Raw genomic sequence first — 18,829 nt, 5'->3', positions numbered from 1 at the left:
AAAAAAAATAAAAATAAATAATAATAAGAAAATCATTATTTTTGTTTGCATCCTTTGTGCTAATTAATAAAATGCTAATCATATTTTCTAAACATATGTAAAAAAGTCATTGTTTCGGGTTTCACAGGAGCCCTTTAACTTTAAAAAAAACTTTTTCTTCTCTTTTTTCTTTTATCTCTTTTTTTTTTTTTTTTCCTTTAATTTTAATTTTTCTGCCAAGCGCAGGGCCCAATTGGCCTAAGGCGTGCATCTGTTCTACAACTGTCTTTCCTCAATTTGAATTTATGCCCCCTTCAGGTTTGTAATCTGAGCAAGAGGAAGAATCCCATCAGCATTGGGCCTGCTCAAACCAATCAAGGGCTTATACACCTCAATCGGATCTCCTTACAGGTGCCTAGTCTCCAGACACTGCAATTTGCAGAACTTAAGACTTTCTTGGTAAGAGGATCCCTTTGTTCCCCTTCCCTGTACTCATTCTAGCAATTCTACATCCTTCCTAAAATGAGGCCTCCAGGCCTGTACACAGTACTTAAGGTACAGCCTGACCATTGTCCTATAGAATGGGATAATTACCTCCTTATCCCTACTAGCAAAATTCCTGAATATCATTCCATGATCTGCTCTGTCAGCCTGTCTGCACTGCTCTGAAAATTTCATATCTGACTGCACAATTATCCCCAGGTCTTTTTCATTCTCTACCACCCTGAGTGTAGTACCACACAGTTGGTACATTTCTTTGGGGTTATTTCTACCCATATGCAGTACTTTGCATTTGTCAATGTTAAACTTCATTTGCCACTTCTCTGCCCAGCTTTTCTAGATACTTTTGCAGTAGCATACTGTCATTGCTCTAATTAACAACCCTGCCAACCTTCTTGTATAATGTGCAAACTTAGACATTAACCCTGATACACCTTCATCAATATCATTAATAAATACCGAAAACAACAATGTGCCCAACACCGAACTCTGGGGGTCTCCACCAACAACATTAGTACACAAAGAGCAGTGTCCATTGATTACCACTCTGCTATCTCCCACTCAACCACCTTTTCATCCATTGTAGCCACTTACCCTTAATGCCATACTGCTCCAATTTGTACAGCAGTCTTCCATGTGCAACAGTATCAAAAGCTTCCTGAAATCCAAGTACAGTATTTGATATCAAAATTATTTTTTGCATCAAATTCTTTGTGCCCACCTCATAGGATCCAATCAAATTGGTCAGACAAGACCAACAACTTTCAGACAACTTTCCCTTAACAAACCCATGCTGTGTCTGAATTATTCCTGCAGTCTTATCTACTTGACAGATATATTTACAAAAATGAATGAATTGAACTTGTGCTTTCAAGGCAAAGATAAGTCTGTTTCTCTAATTGCAACAAAATAGCAGGTATAAAAAAGAAACTTCAGTTCCCATGTCCTCTTATAAAGAAAGGTGAATATACTTACATTCCCACCCTGGACAACTATCTCTCAGTAAACAACTTCAATTTAAATGATGCAGTGACCACTTGCAAGGACTCCAAAATACTTTTGATGAGTATTTTCCTCCAGAATCTGAAAATTTTGATTGGATTCGCAATTTACTCAACAGCAAAAACCCTGATTTAAATAGTAAAGAGATAGAGCAGTATATTTCTCTTACATCTGATGGTGATTTAAAATTAGAATTTCTTAATATTAATCTGATTAAGTTCTGGTACAGCAATCTTACCCAGAAATTGCGGAACAAGCTCTACTAAAAATCCTACCCTTTGCTACCAACTATCTCTGTGAAACAGGATTTTATAGATATGTTTCAATAAAAACTATATACCAAAACAGACTCAATGTGGAGCCAGAAATGTACACTGAATTATACATGAGATATAAAACGACTTTGGTGGGATGACATCATCCATCCCATTAACAGTTTTAATTCAACATTCAAAATTTCATTAATTCACTCATTCATAAAATTAATTAATTCAACATTAAATATAAATTTATATTTATATTTAATGATTTCTCACTTTTTTTTCCCTTGTTTCTATTAATAAACACGTACTGTACATAGTTTCTCTGGTGTTCTGAAGATAAAATCATGATTTTAAGGTGTTCCGCAACTTGGAAAAGTTTGAGAAACACTACCTTATGCAATGTGATAATCACTTCCTTATTATCCCTGCTGGCAAAATTCCTGTATATCATTGACCCATGAGCTGTCTTGGCAGCTTTCTCTAATGTACGTCTGTATAATTATACAAGTCTTTTTCATTCTGCACTGCCCTGATTGTGGTACAACACAGCTGATACATAAATCTAGAATTAGTGCTACCCATATGAAGTACCTTGCATTTTTCAGTACCCCTGATCTTGTTGCAGTAGACCCCAGTTAACCCCAGGGGCTCACATCTGGTGAGTATGGGCTTGGCACACCCAGGGTCCTGAGCTGGATATCACCATTCTTCTGTTTCTTGGTGATTCCCTTCTACTTCTCTCTCTGTCTGGGTGACTTGGAAATTTTTTTTTGGCTGGTGCAGCATAAGCCTCAGGCTTCCTTGCACTATATGGCTAATAATAATAATAATAATTACTGTATTTAACTATCCTGCCAATCTTCATATCAACTGCAAACTTATACATTAGCATAAGCCTCAGGCTTCCTAGCACCATATAGCTATTAATAATGATAATAATAATAATTAAGACTGATATGTCTTAATCAACATCATTCTTCTCTTTCTTGATGATTCCCTTCTACGGTAACTCCGGATTTTTTTTTTTTTTTTTTGGCTGGTGCAGCATAAGCCTCAGGTTTCCTTGCACCATATAACTAATAATAACAACATCATTAATAATTAAAAAAAAAAAATCACAGTTTCCGATTCAATAAAACGGCATAGGGGTAGTAAATGTTCCTTTCTCATATATATCGCCGTTATGTTATACTAGGAGAGAGAGAGAGAGAACATTATTGAAAAAAAAAAAAAAAAGTAATTAGCATTAGCATACGATAGAAAAAGCAAGGTTAAGTTGGTACATCCGGTTTTGTTCTAAGAGAGAGGTGTACATCGACAACTTGCGCTCCTCCCACAGCTTACGTTCAGTTTCTGTCACATGACCAATCCCCCACAACCGCGCCGAAGTGAGCACCAGTTTCTACGATTGCGAAGATAGCAAGGGAACTGCCGCCATTTTTTTTTTTTTTTTTTTTCAAGCTGCCGTTATTTATTTACCAATTGAAGCAGAGGCGGATTTAACGGCGGGCGCACCGGGCCCCGACTTCTGAAGGGCCCACGCAAAACCCCAACAAATTAGTTGAGCATATTAGTTCAAAACTTTGTGATTATTATTATGCTATTATTAATTATATTATACTTATACTGTATTATATTCAAATTTTATTGGAAATAAAACATTAATAGTACATAAATTTTTATTTATTTAAAAAAATGGTTAACATATATTTTTATTTTCCCTCTCTCTCTCTCTTTTTTTTAAGGGGCCCAATATTTTCTTCTGCGCTCGGGGTCTCAACCGACCTTAATCCGCTCCTGAATTGAAGCGTAATTAGTGAAAAACATAGTTTTTGTTTATTACTTCGAAAGTATATTAGGATCATTAAAGTGAAATTTTATTAGTTAATTTACCGTATTTCCCCTTGTATAAGACGCACCTTAATTTTGGGGCCCGAAATTTGAAAAAAAAAAAAGTATTACATAAAGTTATTGAACTCAAGTTTTATTCATCATAAAATTCATACAACTTCTCATCACTAACAAAACAAGCCATTTCTGGGCAGAACGTGGCAAAACGTAACCTAATATACCGGAAACAAGTGCGAAACAATGAGCGCAAAGGCAAAAAGCGGGAAATGCAAGTAACAAAATCTACAACCACTGTATAAAACGCACCCAGTTTTTAGACCCCAAATTTTTCGAAAAAGGGTGCGTCTTATATATGGGGAAATACGGGTACATTGAGTCTAGAATTAATTTTGTTAATGTAATACCATGGCTTCCAGCTTATCTTAGAACGAACTTTACAGTATAAGGTTTCGCTGCTGCTGCATTAGCCAGCATCATTCACCACTATAATTAGTTCTTCTAATGATAAAACTTGGAAAAAATTCCAAAAATCACCTAAAGTCATAAGCCTCCTCCCGGTAGTTTAATTGAAATCGGATTGAAAAGTGAAAATCAGGTTTATTGAAGCAATTTAATTTTAAAATGCTTCAATAGTTTTTGTTTATTACTTCGAAAGTATATTAGGATCATTAAAGTGAAATTTTATTAGTTAATTTACCGTATTTCCCCTTGTATAAGACGCACCTTAATTTTGGGGCCCGAAATTTGAAAAAAAAAAAAGTATTACATAAAGTTATTGAACTCAAGTTTTATTCATCATAAAATTCATACAACTTCTCATCACTAACAAAACAAGCCATTTCTGGGCAGAACGTGGCAAAACGTAACCTAATATACCGGAAACAAGTGCGAAACAATGAGCGCAAAGGCAAAAAGCGGGAAATGCAAGTAACAAAATCTACAACCACTGTATAAAACGCACCCAGTTTTTAGACCCCAAATTTTTCGAAAAAGGGTGCGTCTTATATATGGGGAAATACGGGTACATTGAGTTTAGAATTAATTTTGTTAATGTAATACCATGGCTTCCAGCTTATCTTAGAACGAACTTTACAGTATAAGGTTTCGCTGCTGCTGCATTAGCCAGCATCATTCACCACTATAATTAGTTCTTCTAATGATAAAACTTGGAAAAAATTCCAAAAATCACCTAAAGTCATAAGCCTCCTCCCGGTAGTTTAATTGAAATCGGATTGAAAAGTGAAAATCAGGTTTATTGAAGCAATTTAATTTTAAAATGCATTAGCAGAGGCATATGATGACGAGAAAGCAAACTCCCAATGCTTGCGTTCAGTTTCTGTCACATGACCCATTCCTTTCCCCCACAACTGCGCCGAAGCGAGCGTCAGTTATAAACGAGTACCAGTTTCTACGATTACAAAGATAGAATGGGAACTGCCGCCGTGCTAAAGTGAGCGTCAGTTGTCACGTGACCGATTTCCCAAGCATACAGTGTATTTGCGGCAAGCAACGATGGCGAAGTAGCGGAGAGCTAATGCCGTCCCACCACCGACTGTGTGTCGGCATACCAGTTTCTAAATTTGCGTTGCTCGCAGGACAATTGCCGACGCTTCGAAGCGGAATCGGTTGCACTGCGATTTCGCATCCCGTAGAAAATGGTGCCTTCGGTCGATGGCAAAAAAAACCTAGTATCGTACGTAGTATTTCCAACGTAGCATCGTTAAGAGTTCATGACCGTTAATTAGTAACCAATTAAATTCATAAGTGGCAAAAAGCGCAAAATTGCGCAGAGAATTATCTTTGTGTGTTTATTTTCTTACTAATCATCAGCCATTTTCAATCCACTGCAGGATAAAGGCCTCTCCAGCAACTTTCCAGTACCTTCTGTTTTGTGCAATGGCCATCCATTTACTACCCACAAGCTCGTGAATTTCATCTATCCATCTCTGCCGTTGTCTTCCAAGTTTTCTTCCAGCTCCTCTTGGGTACTATTCTGTTATTTCCTTAGTCCATCTGTCATCATGTCTTCGAGCTATGTGTCCTGCCCAAGACCATTTTAGTTCTTTAGTTTTGATAAGAATGTCCTTTACTTGAGTTTGCTGCCTAATCCATGTGTTTCTCTTCTTATCTAACAGTCTGATTCCCAATTTATATAATTCGTTCCATTCTTTTGGCGAGTGCCCAAGTTTCACTTCCCCCAAGTCATTGTGGGGAGTATACATTTACGTTTCAGAAAATTGGGACATTGCGCCTCAGTATGTGACTATATTTCCTGAATGCTATCCATCCGAAATTTATTTTGATCTTGACTTTCAACCATTTATCATTACTAAAGCTAATGACTTATCCTAGATAAGTATATGAATCCACCTTTTCAATTACTGCTCCTTCGATGATTATATCGTTTTCTGTGGCATACTTGTTCATCATTACTTTTGTTATAGTCATATTCATCTTTAGTCCGAAATTCTTACTAACTCTGCATAAGTGATTAAAATTTTCCTCTAATTCTTTGGATCGTGGCTTATGATCACAATGTCATTGCAAATCGTAAATGGTTTAGGCACTCTCCAGTCCAATCTTCTGAAAGCATCTTCAAGGGCAGCAGTAAACAACTTCGGAGATATTGTGTCTCCTTGTCGAACTCCTTTCTCAATTTTAAATTTCCTACTCTCTTTGTCTAGTCTAATAAAGGAGGTAGCGTTCTCATATATTTTCTTCAAAATCATAATATATGGGGTATCTATACTTTGTCTTTCCAATGCCCGAAACATTGCCTTATGCTGTATGGAATCAAATGCCTTTTCAAAATTCACAAATGCCAGGCATAATGGTGTGTTATATTCATTTGCTTTCTCCATTAGCTGTGATATTACGTGAAGGTGATCCATAGTTGAGAATCCTGTCCTAAAGCCAGCTTGCTCTTTCGGTTGATTCTCATCAAGTATTCTTTCTAATCTGTTAGTAATGACCCTTGTGAACAACTTGTAGATGTGGGATAACAAGCGAATTGGTCTATAATTTCCAATTTCTGATTTATCTCCTTATGCAGCAAAACTATGATTGCATTGTTCCACTCCTTAGGCATCACACCTTTTCTAATGCATTTTTTTTTTTTTTTTTTTTTGTGTCATTTCTCTTCCTCCCAATTTTAACAACTCTACAGTAACTTCATCTTCCCTTGGGGCTTTCTGATTCTTCATTTTCTTCAACGCATGTTCTGCCTCATCAGGAAGAATATCGGGTATGTGTTACTAATTTGCGATCCATCTTCCCCACTGCTGGCAGCATTCCCTGGCTCCTTGTATAATTCTCTATAGTAGTCTTCTGCTATTTGAATTATGCGTTCTCTGCTATTTATAAGTACACCATCGCTATTTTTCAGTTTCAGTATCATTTGTCTTTCTGTATTACTGCTCATGGCTGCTGATTTAAGTCCTTTGTTTTCCCTTAATGCTTGTTCTACTTTTCTTGTGTTAAATCTTCTTATGTGCTCTCTCACTCGCTTTCTAATGGCTTTGCATAACTCAGTATACTCAAATTTATCCTTGTCAGGGTTTATTTTGCTCTTCATTTGTCGTCTTCGGTTCATCATGACAAGTGTTTCTTGATTGATTTTTTTCTTCTTTGGATTTCTTTTTACCTATAGGTTTCTTGGGCTTTATCACTTTCAGAAAGTTGTAATATTCCTCGTCGATATCTTGGTCCTGAGCAGTCTGCAGGCTCAAACTTGTCCTTAAGTTCCAGTACATACTGCTTTTTCTCCTCTTCTGTTATCTCAACGACCTTCGTATTATTTACTCGAGCCAGTTTTTCATTTCTTTTCTTACATCTATACAAGTGTGCATCTTACCATTCTGTGATAACTTCCAACATTTACCGTCCTTGTTCAGGACGGTAACATCATTCACGATATATCTTCTGTTAATGAGAATGAAGTCGATTTCATTAGTTGTTAATCCATTTAGGCTCTTCCGTGTCCACTTTCTGTTCACCCTTTTCTTGAAAAAGAGTGTTTATTACTGACAATCCTCGAGATTCTGCAAATTCCAAAGGTCTCACACCTTTCATTTCTTTCCCCAATTCCAAAATTTCCTATAATTCTCCTTTCTGTGCTGTTTTGTCTCTTTCCAACCTTAGCATTGAAGTCTCCCATAAGGATAGTGTAGTGGGTTTTCTGCTCATCTAGAAGTCTAAGGGGCCTCGGCGGGCAGGAGCAGCACACGCTTCTTGATTAGACCGGGGTTCGAGCCCGTGACCACCAAATACGGAGGATGCGGAAAGGTTAGGGAATGACCACCGTATATCCCCGGAGCAATATGGCCTTAGTTGCTAATGCTCCTAAAAACCAAATAACAAAATAACTAACATCTAGAAGACTCTCAATTTAGGTGTACATTTCTTCAACCCCTTCATCATCATGGCTTGACGTTGGTGCATCAATCATTATAACCTTTAGCTTGTACCTCACTGAAATCCTGAGTAGTAGTAGTCTTGACACCCTTTCACTGTTTCACCATTGGTGTACAGCAGATTTCCACTTGTTAAACTTATAAGTGATTCAATTTTTCTTGTTTTAGCCAAACCGATGATATTCCAATTCACATTTTCTAATTCATTTTCCAGCCCTAATATCCTGTCTTCACCGATGAGCGATCTTATGTTGTAACAGGCCAAGTTCAGTTTCCGTGCATGGCAGCCTGGTCGTACCCAGATATTCTTAGCACCCTCTGCTTCCACTCTGATCCTTTCGCTGCCATAAGAGCGGGAGTGAAAGCCGCTGGGGATTGAGGGCCATTTGTTTCGTCATGCTGTCATGTGCTGGAGGATTTGGTCTTTTCCTCCTCACACTTACCAGGCGTCTTGAATAGAACTACTACATTCGTTGCCACCTAAGTGACGTAACAATTCTTACCGTCGAGGTGTGCATGAGTGGATTAATTTAGGGAGGCAGGCCAACTGGACTTCTCCTAAATCTTCTGAAATAAAAAGATATTGAATCCATCAGTGTTTTAGACAGTGTCTGATAACACACAATGCCTGTTTCCCTCTATGCCCTATTTTCTTACTAATACTATACTTTCTTACTAATTTTATACAAGGGCTGTTTGAAGTTAGGCAAGCCTGTGGGACTTTTGCTCATTTACCTGCTGTTTGCACGAGAGTTAAATTCGCCTACTAGTGTCTCCTAACAGTTTTTTAAAAGAAATTACATTATATAAATTTTAAACTGATAACCGATCGTTTTCCCGCATGTATGCTTAGCTCTCCTGCGATCATCCCATCGCATCCGTAGAAATTAGTACTCCAGCTTGTCCGCCGTGAATTTGATCACGTGACAACTGCCGCCGCGTTGAAGCGGTCGGCAGTTGTCCTGCGATCAACGCAAATTTAGAAACTGGTACGCCCACACGCAGACGCTGGTGGGACGGCATTAGCTTCCACGCTACTTCGCCATCGTTGCTTGCCGCAAAGATAGTTGGGAAATCAGTCACGTGACAATTGACGCTCGCTCGGTGGGGAGGGGAGAGAGGTCGTGACAGAAACTGAACGTAAGCAGTGGGAGGAGCGAAAGTTGTCGATCACTGCAGCCACAGAGTGGCAGCAACGTACGCCTCCTCCCTTAGAACTAAACCGGATGCAAGCTGCTTATGCAGCTTCAGCGAAAAAAAAAAAAAAACCTTCCCGTTTCACCCATCCATTCACTATAAGTAATTAAAAGGCTGTCTCGTAACGAGTGATTTATTTACTTTAGCTAAAACAAATGCAGATAAAAATGCATTGACTGGCACATTCAAAAATAAAGAAACAAGAATGAACACAGTAGTAAAATACTACTCTGTGACACGATATGCTAAACCAGTAGTAAGATATCTATTACTCTATACAGTACTAAACCACAGAGTGGTAAGATATATCTTGCTACTCTGTGTTCTAAACCTAGATTTGCAAGAATGACGTCGCGCATTGATACCCCGTAAAATGCAAGTATGCGACATTTATTCACAAATAAATCAATAACCTTCCACATAATATTGAGAAGTATAAAACAGAAATCACCTGCGTTATTTATTACAACCGCATCATCCTACAAAATGATGGATGCATAAAAAGTAACAGTGAGGACGTATAAGAGGGGGAGCGAAATGTGACTAACAAATTACAGTTCAGTGAGAATTTCTTTGGTAACGAATTAGAAAAGCTGAGAAATCTATAACCTTAGGAAAGCAGGTAGGCACGTTACATACAAGTAATAACATAATTTTTAACGATATTCAATCAAAACTTTTATGTCACAAAAAATTACAGAAACTTAACAAGTTTCTGTAATCTTTTACTTACAATTTGTGGAGAAAATATGTTTTCCTAAATTGTAATTCTAATACAATAAAGTAGTAACACCACAATACTAACTGCTACTACTTCTGCAAGCGGAGAGCTGTTTTTTTATTCAGTTTGTCTCGGTGAAATGACCAAACCACATGGAGCTCACCTTATAGTGGCAAATGCTCCTTTGGAAAATATATATATATTATGACCGACAAAATCTTATCAACAATTCTGCAAAAGCAAATTGCAAAAAAAAAAAAAAAAAAAAAAAAAAGAAATATTCAAGGCTCGAAATGAATATTTTTAGAAAACGGAGCGCTCGAAAGTTTTTACCCTGTAGTATTGTTTTGAGAGCGATGATTTTATTTACTAATCGTTCTAGAAAATCTCATTTCGTTATGATTTTGTATGAGAACCTCCCACTTGAGAAAAATTTTTGTAATTATCATGAGTGATTTTTTTTTCTCTCCAGCAGAAATCAGTGATCTTCAGAAGCACTCCCATGTCCCATAAACCAATTACAACTGCCCAGAATATAAATCTAAAACAACTGTATTCGGCACTGTGCTTAGAGCCTAGGAAAAAAGGAGGGGCGAAAAATAAATTCAATGATTTTATTCAGACAATAAAATTCTACCAACAAATGTAGAATTTATGAAAGAAAAGAAAATATGACAAATGTGTATTTGCTTGTGTAAGAATGAATCGCGCCAAATACAGAAAGCTTTTTTTCAATTTTTGACATATGGAATAACTGTTACTTATAGATAAGAGTTATTAACATATGCATTTAATAGTTTTCTTTAACGTATTCCTTGTTTTTCTGGAGGTGCCTGATTATTATTATTATTATTATTATTATTAGCTACATGGTGTAAGGAAGCTTGAGGCTTATGCTGCACCAGCCAAAAAAAAAAAAAATTCCCAGGTTACCCTAAGAGAGAGAGAGAGAGAGAGAAAGAGAGAGAGAGTGTGTCAACAGTAATAGTAGCATGTGATTCAAGAAAGCAAGCGTATGAGCTTATGTAGCATCATTAAAAAAAAAAAAAAAATTCATACAACCATTTCCACCAATTAACCACCTGCTGGCTAAAGGCAAATTTCTGCACATCCATTCTACAGCTGTCTTTCCTCAATTTGAATTTATGCCCGCTTAGGTTCGTAATCTGAACAATTGGAAGAATCCCATCAGAATTCAGTGTGAGCAACCCATTCAAGGCTATATACACCTCAATCAGATTTCCTCGCAGGTGCCTAGTCTCCAGAAGCTGCAATTTGCAGAACTTAAGCCTTTCTTCATAAGAGCACCCCTTTGTTCCCTTCACCAGCCTTGTTACCCTAGAACGAGTACAGAAACAATGTTTCTGTACTCGTTCTAGCAACTCTACATCCTTCCTAAAATGAGGCTTCCAGACCTGTACGCAGTACTCAAGGTGTGGCCTGACCATTGTCTTATACAAGGAGATAATCGCCTCCTTATCCCTGCTTGAAAAATTCCTGTATATCATTCACAAGGCCCCATGATCTACTCTGCAGCCTGTCTGCTCAGAAAACATCACATCTGCCTTCACAATTACCCCCGTGTCTCTTTCATTCTCCACTATGATGAGTTTAACACCACACCCAGTTGGTACATTTCTCTGGGGTTACTGCTACCCATATGCAGTACTTTGCATTTGTCAATGTTAAATTTCAGTTGCCACTTCTCAGCCCATCTTACCTAACTTTTCCAGATCCTGTTGCAGCAGCATACTGTTATTAACAACCTGGCCAACCTTTGTATCATTTGCAAACTTTGACATTAAGCTTGATATACCTTCATCAATATCATTGATAAATATACAAAACAATAATGGGCCCAAACCAAACCCTGAGGAGCACCACTAATAATATGAGCCATTGATTACCACTCTGTCTTCTCCCACTCAACCATCCTTTAATCTGTTGTATCAACTTGCCCTTAATGACATACTGCCCCAATTTGTACAGTAGCCTTCCATGTGCAACAGTATCAAAAGCTTTCCTGAAATCCAAGTATAATATCAAAATTATTTTTTGCATCCAGTTCGTTTGTGACCACATCATAGTATCTAATCAGATTGCTCAGACAAGACTTCCCCTTGATAAAACCATGCTGTGGCTCAATTATTACTGCTGTCTTGTCTAGATGATCTTGCAATGTTTCTTTAACCAGTGACTCCATTATATTCCCTGGAACATAAGTCAAACCAACAGGTCTGTAATTACTCACGTCACCCTTTGACCCCCCCCCCACTTTGTGAATTGGAGATGCATTTCCACATCTCCAGTCTATGAGGACTTCCCCGGGGTCCAAGGATGCTCTCATAATTATGGCTAAGGGTTTGCTTACTTCCTTTGCTACCTCCTGTAATATAACTGGATAGAGCCCATCTACCCCAGTTGCCTTATGTTTAACTTCAACAATTTCTCCTCCACTTTGCTCTCAATTATTACAAAATCATTTAACTCCCTGTTAGAGTTTGATAAACATCTAGCCCTCTTCTCCTTGAATGACTCCTCATGTGAATGTAGATTCGAAATTCTCATTTAGTTTGGCAGCTATCTGAGAATGATCATCTACAATCAAACCATTGATATCAAGTGGACCAATTTGACTCATCCCCTTCCTTTTAGAGTTTATATAAGTGGTCCTTGAGGTTGTCACAGACATTCTCTCAGATAGGCCAGACAAGCTGTACTTGCTACCTGGGAGTCTAAAACGCTGATGGAACTGATATTCGGGTGACACTCAAGTCAAGTGGACCCGATTTTGCCGGCAGGCGCCTCCATAGCCAGGTGGGAAGGAGCAGCAGTGCGTAGCACACGCTTTTTGATTAGACCGGGTTCGAGCCCGTCACCACCAAATATGGAGGAGGCAGAAAGGTCAGGAAATGACCACCGCATAGCCCGGAGCAATATGGCCTTAGTTGCTAATGCTCCTAAAAACCAAAACAACAACAACCAATTTCGCCGAAGTCCAGACTGTCTGTGACAGCCAAATCCTCTGCTTGCACCTTCACGATGGTGGGACTGTTAGTAATCCTGGGTATAACCTCCATGCACTAGTACATGGTGGGTAACCACACAGGTGTGAACCAACGTAAGCAGGGGTCGGGGTGTGGCGCCCACACCACATGGAGGAACGCCGCCCCTCTATGTTACCAGGCAGTACTACGTGGTAGATGACTCTCATCAACCGGTGAAATACCACCACTTTGCTTATTGGAGGCTTGAAGTGGTGGAACCCATGTTTAGTCTCTAGAGCTAAGTTCCGGTCAACCCTTCCCTGTCTCTTCCATCATGCAGTATGATTGATAACTTTTGAGGTTATGATGAACGTCGTGGCAAGATCCAATATTCCTTACATTTTGAGGGTACAGCTCTAAAACGGTGTTCGCAGGCCGGCTGCTAGTTAGTACACCGGACCGAACCTGTTGGTAACTCTCTAGGAGGCTTCCGGATCAGTTAGTGTATAATCTTGCTACATCTACTCTGCCAGATAGTGACTGGAGGGAGTCAGAGTAGTGTGTATGCGGGGAGCATTGTCGAGGCCACGTTATGTCGAGGATCTGGGTATATTCTTACCACGTGTACGCCATATCCAATAATTTCATTACTTCATACAGCATGTCCCACCCACTTTTTCTTACTATTGAATACACCATGAATTGTCAAACTAATAGAGCAAGCTTATCTGCGAAAAGATCTAAACCTCCCAACCACTTCCTAATTCATTTCACAAATATACATGGTCTCAATTCTAATCTCAACGAATTCCACTTGCAGTCTGCCAAACCCTATGTACTTTTTCTGACAGAATCTCAGTTATCGGTTGATTCAACTACTGCTCATCTCAGATGCCCAAATTATTCGCTTTATGATTCCTTTCGTCTCAAAGGTGGTACTTGTGCATACGTCCGTTCTGATATTCCCTGTCAGAGACTTGGCAATTTGGAATCTCCTCTCTCTGATCTTCTCTGTTTTAAAATCTCTCTACCTCATTGTGTCAAATTCATCTGTTGTCTCTACCGTTCTCCCAACTCCACTAATCACTTGGAGCTCTTTGACTTCTTCTCTTTGCAACTTGACTTTCTCCAGTCCAACTTTCCTAACAGTGAGGTAATTTTCCTTGGTGATTTTAATGTTCACAACTCCAGCTGGCTTCCGTTTTCTAGTCACACCGACCCAGCAGGTCGAGATGCTGAGGCTTTTGCAATTACTAATGACCTTGCACAGACTGTTCATTTACCTACAAGAATACCGGACAATCCTAATCATACAGCCAATATGCTTGATCTTTTTTTCACAAACAACCCTTCTAAGTACACGGTCGAAGTGAGAGGTCCCTTAGGCACTTCAGATCACAACTTGGTGATTGTCTCTTCTCCAATGGAACCTTTATCTCATGGCTATTCCCCACCTCATGTTGTTTGGCATTACAAGAATGCAAAATGGGATGACCTGCGAGACTTCTTTTCCTTGGTCGGATTACTGTTTCAAAACTTCTGATGTCAACGTTTGCTCAGATCATGTCAGTGAAATTATTCTTGCAGGAATGGAATCCTTTATCCCACACTCAACTTTAAAATCTCGTCCTTTATTTAAACCTTGGTTTTCCAATAAATGTGCTAAGGCTGTTCAAGAGAAGAATGTTGCATATCGTAATTGGCTTGTTCCTAATTCTTCAGTTTCATTTTCTGCCTGCACCAAAGTTTGCAACAATTGTAAAGCAGTTATTAATCAGTCCAAACTAGAGTTTGAACAGGCTAAGAGTAGAAAACTTGCTTCTTGCCCTAATGGTAGCCGAGCATTCTGGTCTCTTACCAAAGCTATTGGCCTCAACCTTTGCCCATCTCTGCTCCCACCTCTGTCCAAACCAGATGGTTCTATTGTCACTTCAGCCAAGGATAAAGCTGACCTGCTAGCATCCCATTTTTCTTCCAGCTCATGTATTGATGATCTTGGTAAAACACCTCCCACCATTCCCAACACGCTCCATTCAATGCCTCCTGTGGTCTTCCGTCAAAAGGATATCAGAAGGATTTTGATGAATCTTGATGCTAAGAAAGCTCCAGGTCCTGATGGTATTTCTCCACTTGTTCTCAAAACCTGTGCTCCTGAACTTACTCCTATTCTTTGCCGCCTTTTTTTCACTCTCTTATTCCAAAGGTGTTTTTCCTTCTGCTTGGAAATTTGCTCATATCCAGCCAGTCCCTAAAAAGGGTGACAAATCCCTCCCATCCAATTATCGTCCCATTGCAATTACTTCTACTCTTTCTAAAGTAATGGAGAAATCAATTAACCGCCAACTCTTAAACTACCTAGAAACCTTCCATCTGATCAACGATCGCCAGTATGGATTCCATTAGTGTCGATCCCCTGGTGATATTCTGGCTTATGTTACCCATTTATGGACTAATTCAATGGAAAGGTTTGGTGAAACACAAGTAGTTGCTCTTGACATCTCAAAGGCTTTTTATCGTGTTTGGCATAAAGGTCTTCTAAACAAGCTTCCATCTTATGGTTTGCCAACTGTTTTTAGTAATTGGTTATCCAGTTTTCTCTGTGATCACTCGCTGAGGGTGATGGTAGATGGCTCTCTGTCTTCTAACTTCTCCACTAATGCCGGTGGCCCCCAAGGTTCAGTTCTTTCCCCCACTCTTTTCCTCTTGTATATTAATGACCTTCTTCCATTGACTGGAAATCCTATCCATAGTTTTGCTGATGATAGCACATTGCATTCCACTTTCCATTTTGAGAAACCTTGTCCTGCTCAATCAGCTTCAACTTCTCGAAAATCTGCTACCAATTCCTTAAATGCCGATCTTCAGGTAATTCTCCAGTGGGGCAAAGACAACTTAGTTGATTTCAACCCTTCTAAAACTCAGTCTTGTCTTATATCTCGCAAAAAGGATTCTTCTGCTCCTATGCTTATCTTTAGTGACACTACGATTTCTAGGCAAAATGATATATCTCTTTTGGGGATTACCCTGACTTCTAATCTCTCTTGTCACAAGCACATTACAAATATTGCTTCCTCTGCATCTAAAAAACTTGGTTTTCTCTTTCGCTCTCGGCGTTACTTTTCTTCCAAACAGCTGCTCACTCTGTATAAATCGCAAATCCGCCCTGGCATGGAATATTGTTCCCACATCTGGGTTGGTGCCCCCAAAACCTCTCTCAGGCTTCTAGATTCCATTCAGAAGGGCAGTTAGGTTAATTAATGATTCATCTCTAACAGAGTCTCTCCACTCGCTTTCTCATAGACGTACTGTTTCTGCTGCATGCCTCTTCTACAGATACTTCCATGGGTACTGTTCTTCTGAATTGGCTTCTATAATTCCCGCTCTCTCTTTCAAAACAGTCCGAACACGTGCCGCCACCACCCAACATCCATTTACTATCCAACTTCAAACCCACAGATCCAACTTTTCATCTTCCTCATTTATTCATTCAATTGCCGTTTTCTGGAACAACCTTCCTTCATACGTATTTCCTGAATATTACAATCTACAGAAGTTCAAGTCCAATGTCAACAAATATCTTCTTTCGTCTTCTCATCCTCCAACCCAAGCATGGTACTAAATACTATAGGTTCTAATACCTCTCATGTTTGGGGTTCACATAAAAAAAAAAAAAAAAAAAAAAAAGAAAAGTCTTTGCATCCTTTGCCAAAGATTTTTCATAATCTACCTTCGTTTGCCTAACCTCCTTTGTGACTTGATTACAGACTAGCTTGTATCTACCATAGGCTTCTGTGTCGCCTGACAATATATGTTAATCCTATGCCTGTTTTTTCTTCCCTGCTATGAGTCTCATTAGTTCTTCTGACATCCATTTGGGCCTAATCCTAAAGCAGTATTTCTTATTTGGAACAAAAAGCCTAGTAGGTTCCAAATTAGTTCCTTGAGTGCTTCCCATTTAGAATTTGCTGTTTGTAACATCATCCGTTGGTCCCACTGTATAGAACCTAAAAAATCCCTGGGACAACTGTAGTTTCCTTTACGAAAGCAAAAACTATTCCCTTTACCCGTGATGGTAGTTACATCTTTACGTAAATCCCAAATCAGTACACTGTGGTCACTGCCACCTAGAGGTTCCTTTATCTGTAAATTTCTCAGTGCATGAATAACACTCACTGCTGATAATCAGACCAAGAGTGTTACTCCCTCTTGTTCCCTCTCTAACATGCTGCTGTAGAAAACAGTTATCCAATAAATCCCCAAAAGCACTTGCTAGTGTGCAAGTGACACAAGTTCCAGTCTATATCTGGGAAGTTAAAATCCCCCATTATAAGACACTCTGATTTACTAGTCCACTCTATTTCTCTGTATAATTGTTCATTGTACTCATCAGAGTCATTAGGCCTATAACGAACTCCTACCCTAATTTGTTTCTTTCTCAGTGCTTATGTCACACCAAACTGACTTAGCATTGCATTGTCCATCTATATCAACTGGATGCACTTCCTTAGATTTTGTGTTTATCTAACAGCATAACCCCTCCTCCCTTCCTAACCTGTCTATCCTTTCTGTACACATTGTACTCCCCAAATTGCAATTCTGCCTCCCTTATATCTAAATGTCACCATGTGTCTGATATCCCAACATATCTGTTTTGGATGTCTTAACCAGCATTTCAAATTCATCAAATTTATTTACTATACTCCTAGCATTGGTGTACATGCAAATATTCATGCACCTGTTCTTACTCTTAGTTACTCTAACACAGCCTATGTGTTTACTTGTTTCATGGCTCTCAGCAGTTCCTGAAATTCTCAGCAACTGGCTTTCCAGGCTGCTGATCATTCCAATAGAAGCAGTGCATGAAACATTTTCACCTCTGCCCTCAGTTACTATTAGTCTGTGAATCCCCCAAGCTAGCAGTTTTCCGATCCGCCTAATATTGCCTCGGATAGCATCAGCAAATATTCTTTCACTCCTTTTATTTAAGTCTATCCCTGTCAACAGGTATCTTCTTTCACCTTCTCAGCCTTCAACCCATGCACAGCATAAGTACTGTAGGTTCTAATTCCTTTCTTGTTTGAGGTTTTCGTAAAAAAAAAAAAAAAAAAGTGTGAATGTCTTATTATGGGTAATTTCAGTTTTCTCCTAATTGACTGGAACAAATGGGAGGAAAACTTACCATTGAGAACAATATTTTTAAACCAACTATATGAGTCTTATTTGCATCGTTATCATAGGGAAAATACGAGTTGAAAGAATATTCCAGACCTGATCATCACCGACAAACCAGATGACCATAGGGTGGATAGTAGAGGAACCATTAACATGGATTGATCACGGAGGTACATTGGATGATTGGGAGAGATAGTATTTGTTAAAGGCAAAGAATTGGGTTTTTATTTTAGGAAAGGAGAGAGATTTACAGTGTAAGGTTCTACATAGTTACTATCAACTGGCTAGAAAACTCAAGAGTGTGAATACATTAGAATTATGGCTACTCATAGAAGCCTTGAATGTGTATATATACCATTAAGAAAAATACAGCATGTGGAGGAGTCAGAGATGGATGGATAAAGAACTGGCCAGTTTAATAGAGCAGAAAATTATGTTGCACAAAAATTTCTTGGTTATTTTTTTACCACTTGACTTAGTGATTTATATTTAGATCAAATTAAAGTAACTTAATAAAAAAATCCCAGTTTGCATTGTTTAGTTTTCAACTTGGAATTTTGTAAGTGATTTCTACCTTAACAGCAAACACTGCTTGTTAAGCAGTCTTTGTTGTTAAGGTAGAAATAACCAAGGTAGTGATCACTGCCTAATAGGTTATTTTCCATTTTTCAAGCAGTTACTCAGTTTACGGAGGGAGACAAAATAGATGAATCTATTATTGGAGCAATTACAGTGAGTGGGGAA

General features: G+C 38.7%; 1 protein-coding gene across 1 annotated transcript in view; it reads left to right on the top strand.

Moving 5' to 3' along the window:
• Positions 1 to 9,631: 9,631 nt before the first annotated feature.
• The window catches only part of LOC150079241 (transforming growth factor-beta-induced protein ig-h3-like), a 156,551-nt gene continuing 147,353 nt past the window's right edge, over positions 9,632 to 18,829 (top strand). The window contains exon 1 of the mRNA XM_090382682.1: positions 9,632 to 9,827. The gene's annotated coding sequence lies outside the window, so the exon portion shown is untranslated. The remainder of the gene's footprint in view (positions 9,828 to 18,829) is intronic.

This window comes from Mastigoproctus giganteus, chromosome 10, assembly GCF_048544385.1.
Source record: "Mastigoproctus giganteus isolate SK-2022 chromosome 10, ASM4854438v1, whole genome shotgun sequence".
Lineage (NCBI taxonomy): Eukaryota > Metazoa > Arthropoda > Arachnida > Uropygi > Thelyphonidae > Mastigoproctus > Mastigoproctus giganteus.
Note: the sequence above shows the minus strand (reverse complement) of the source record. Positions and strands in the feature narration are given on the sequence as shown.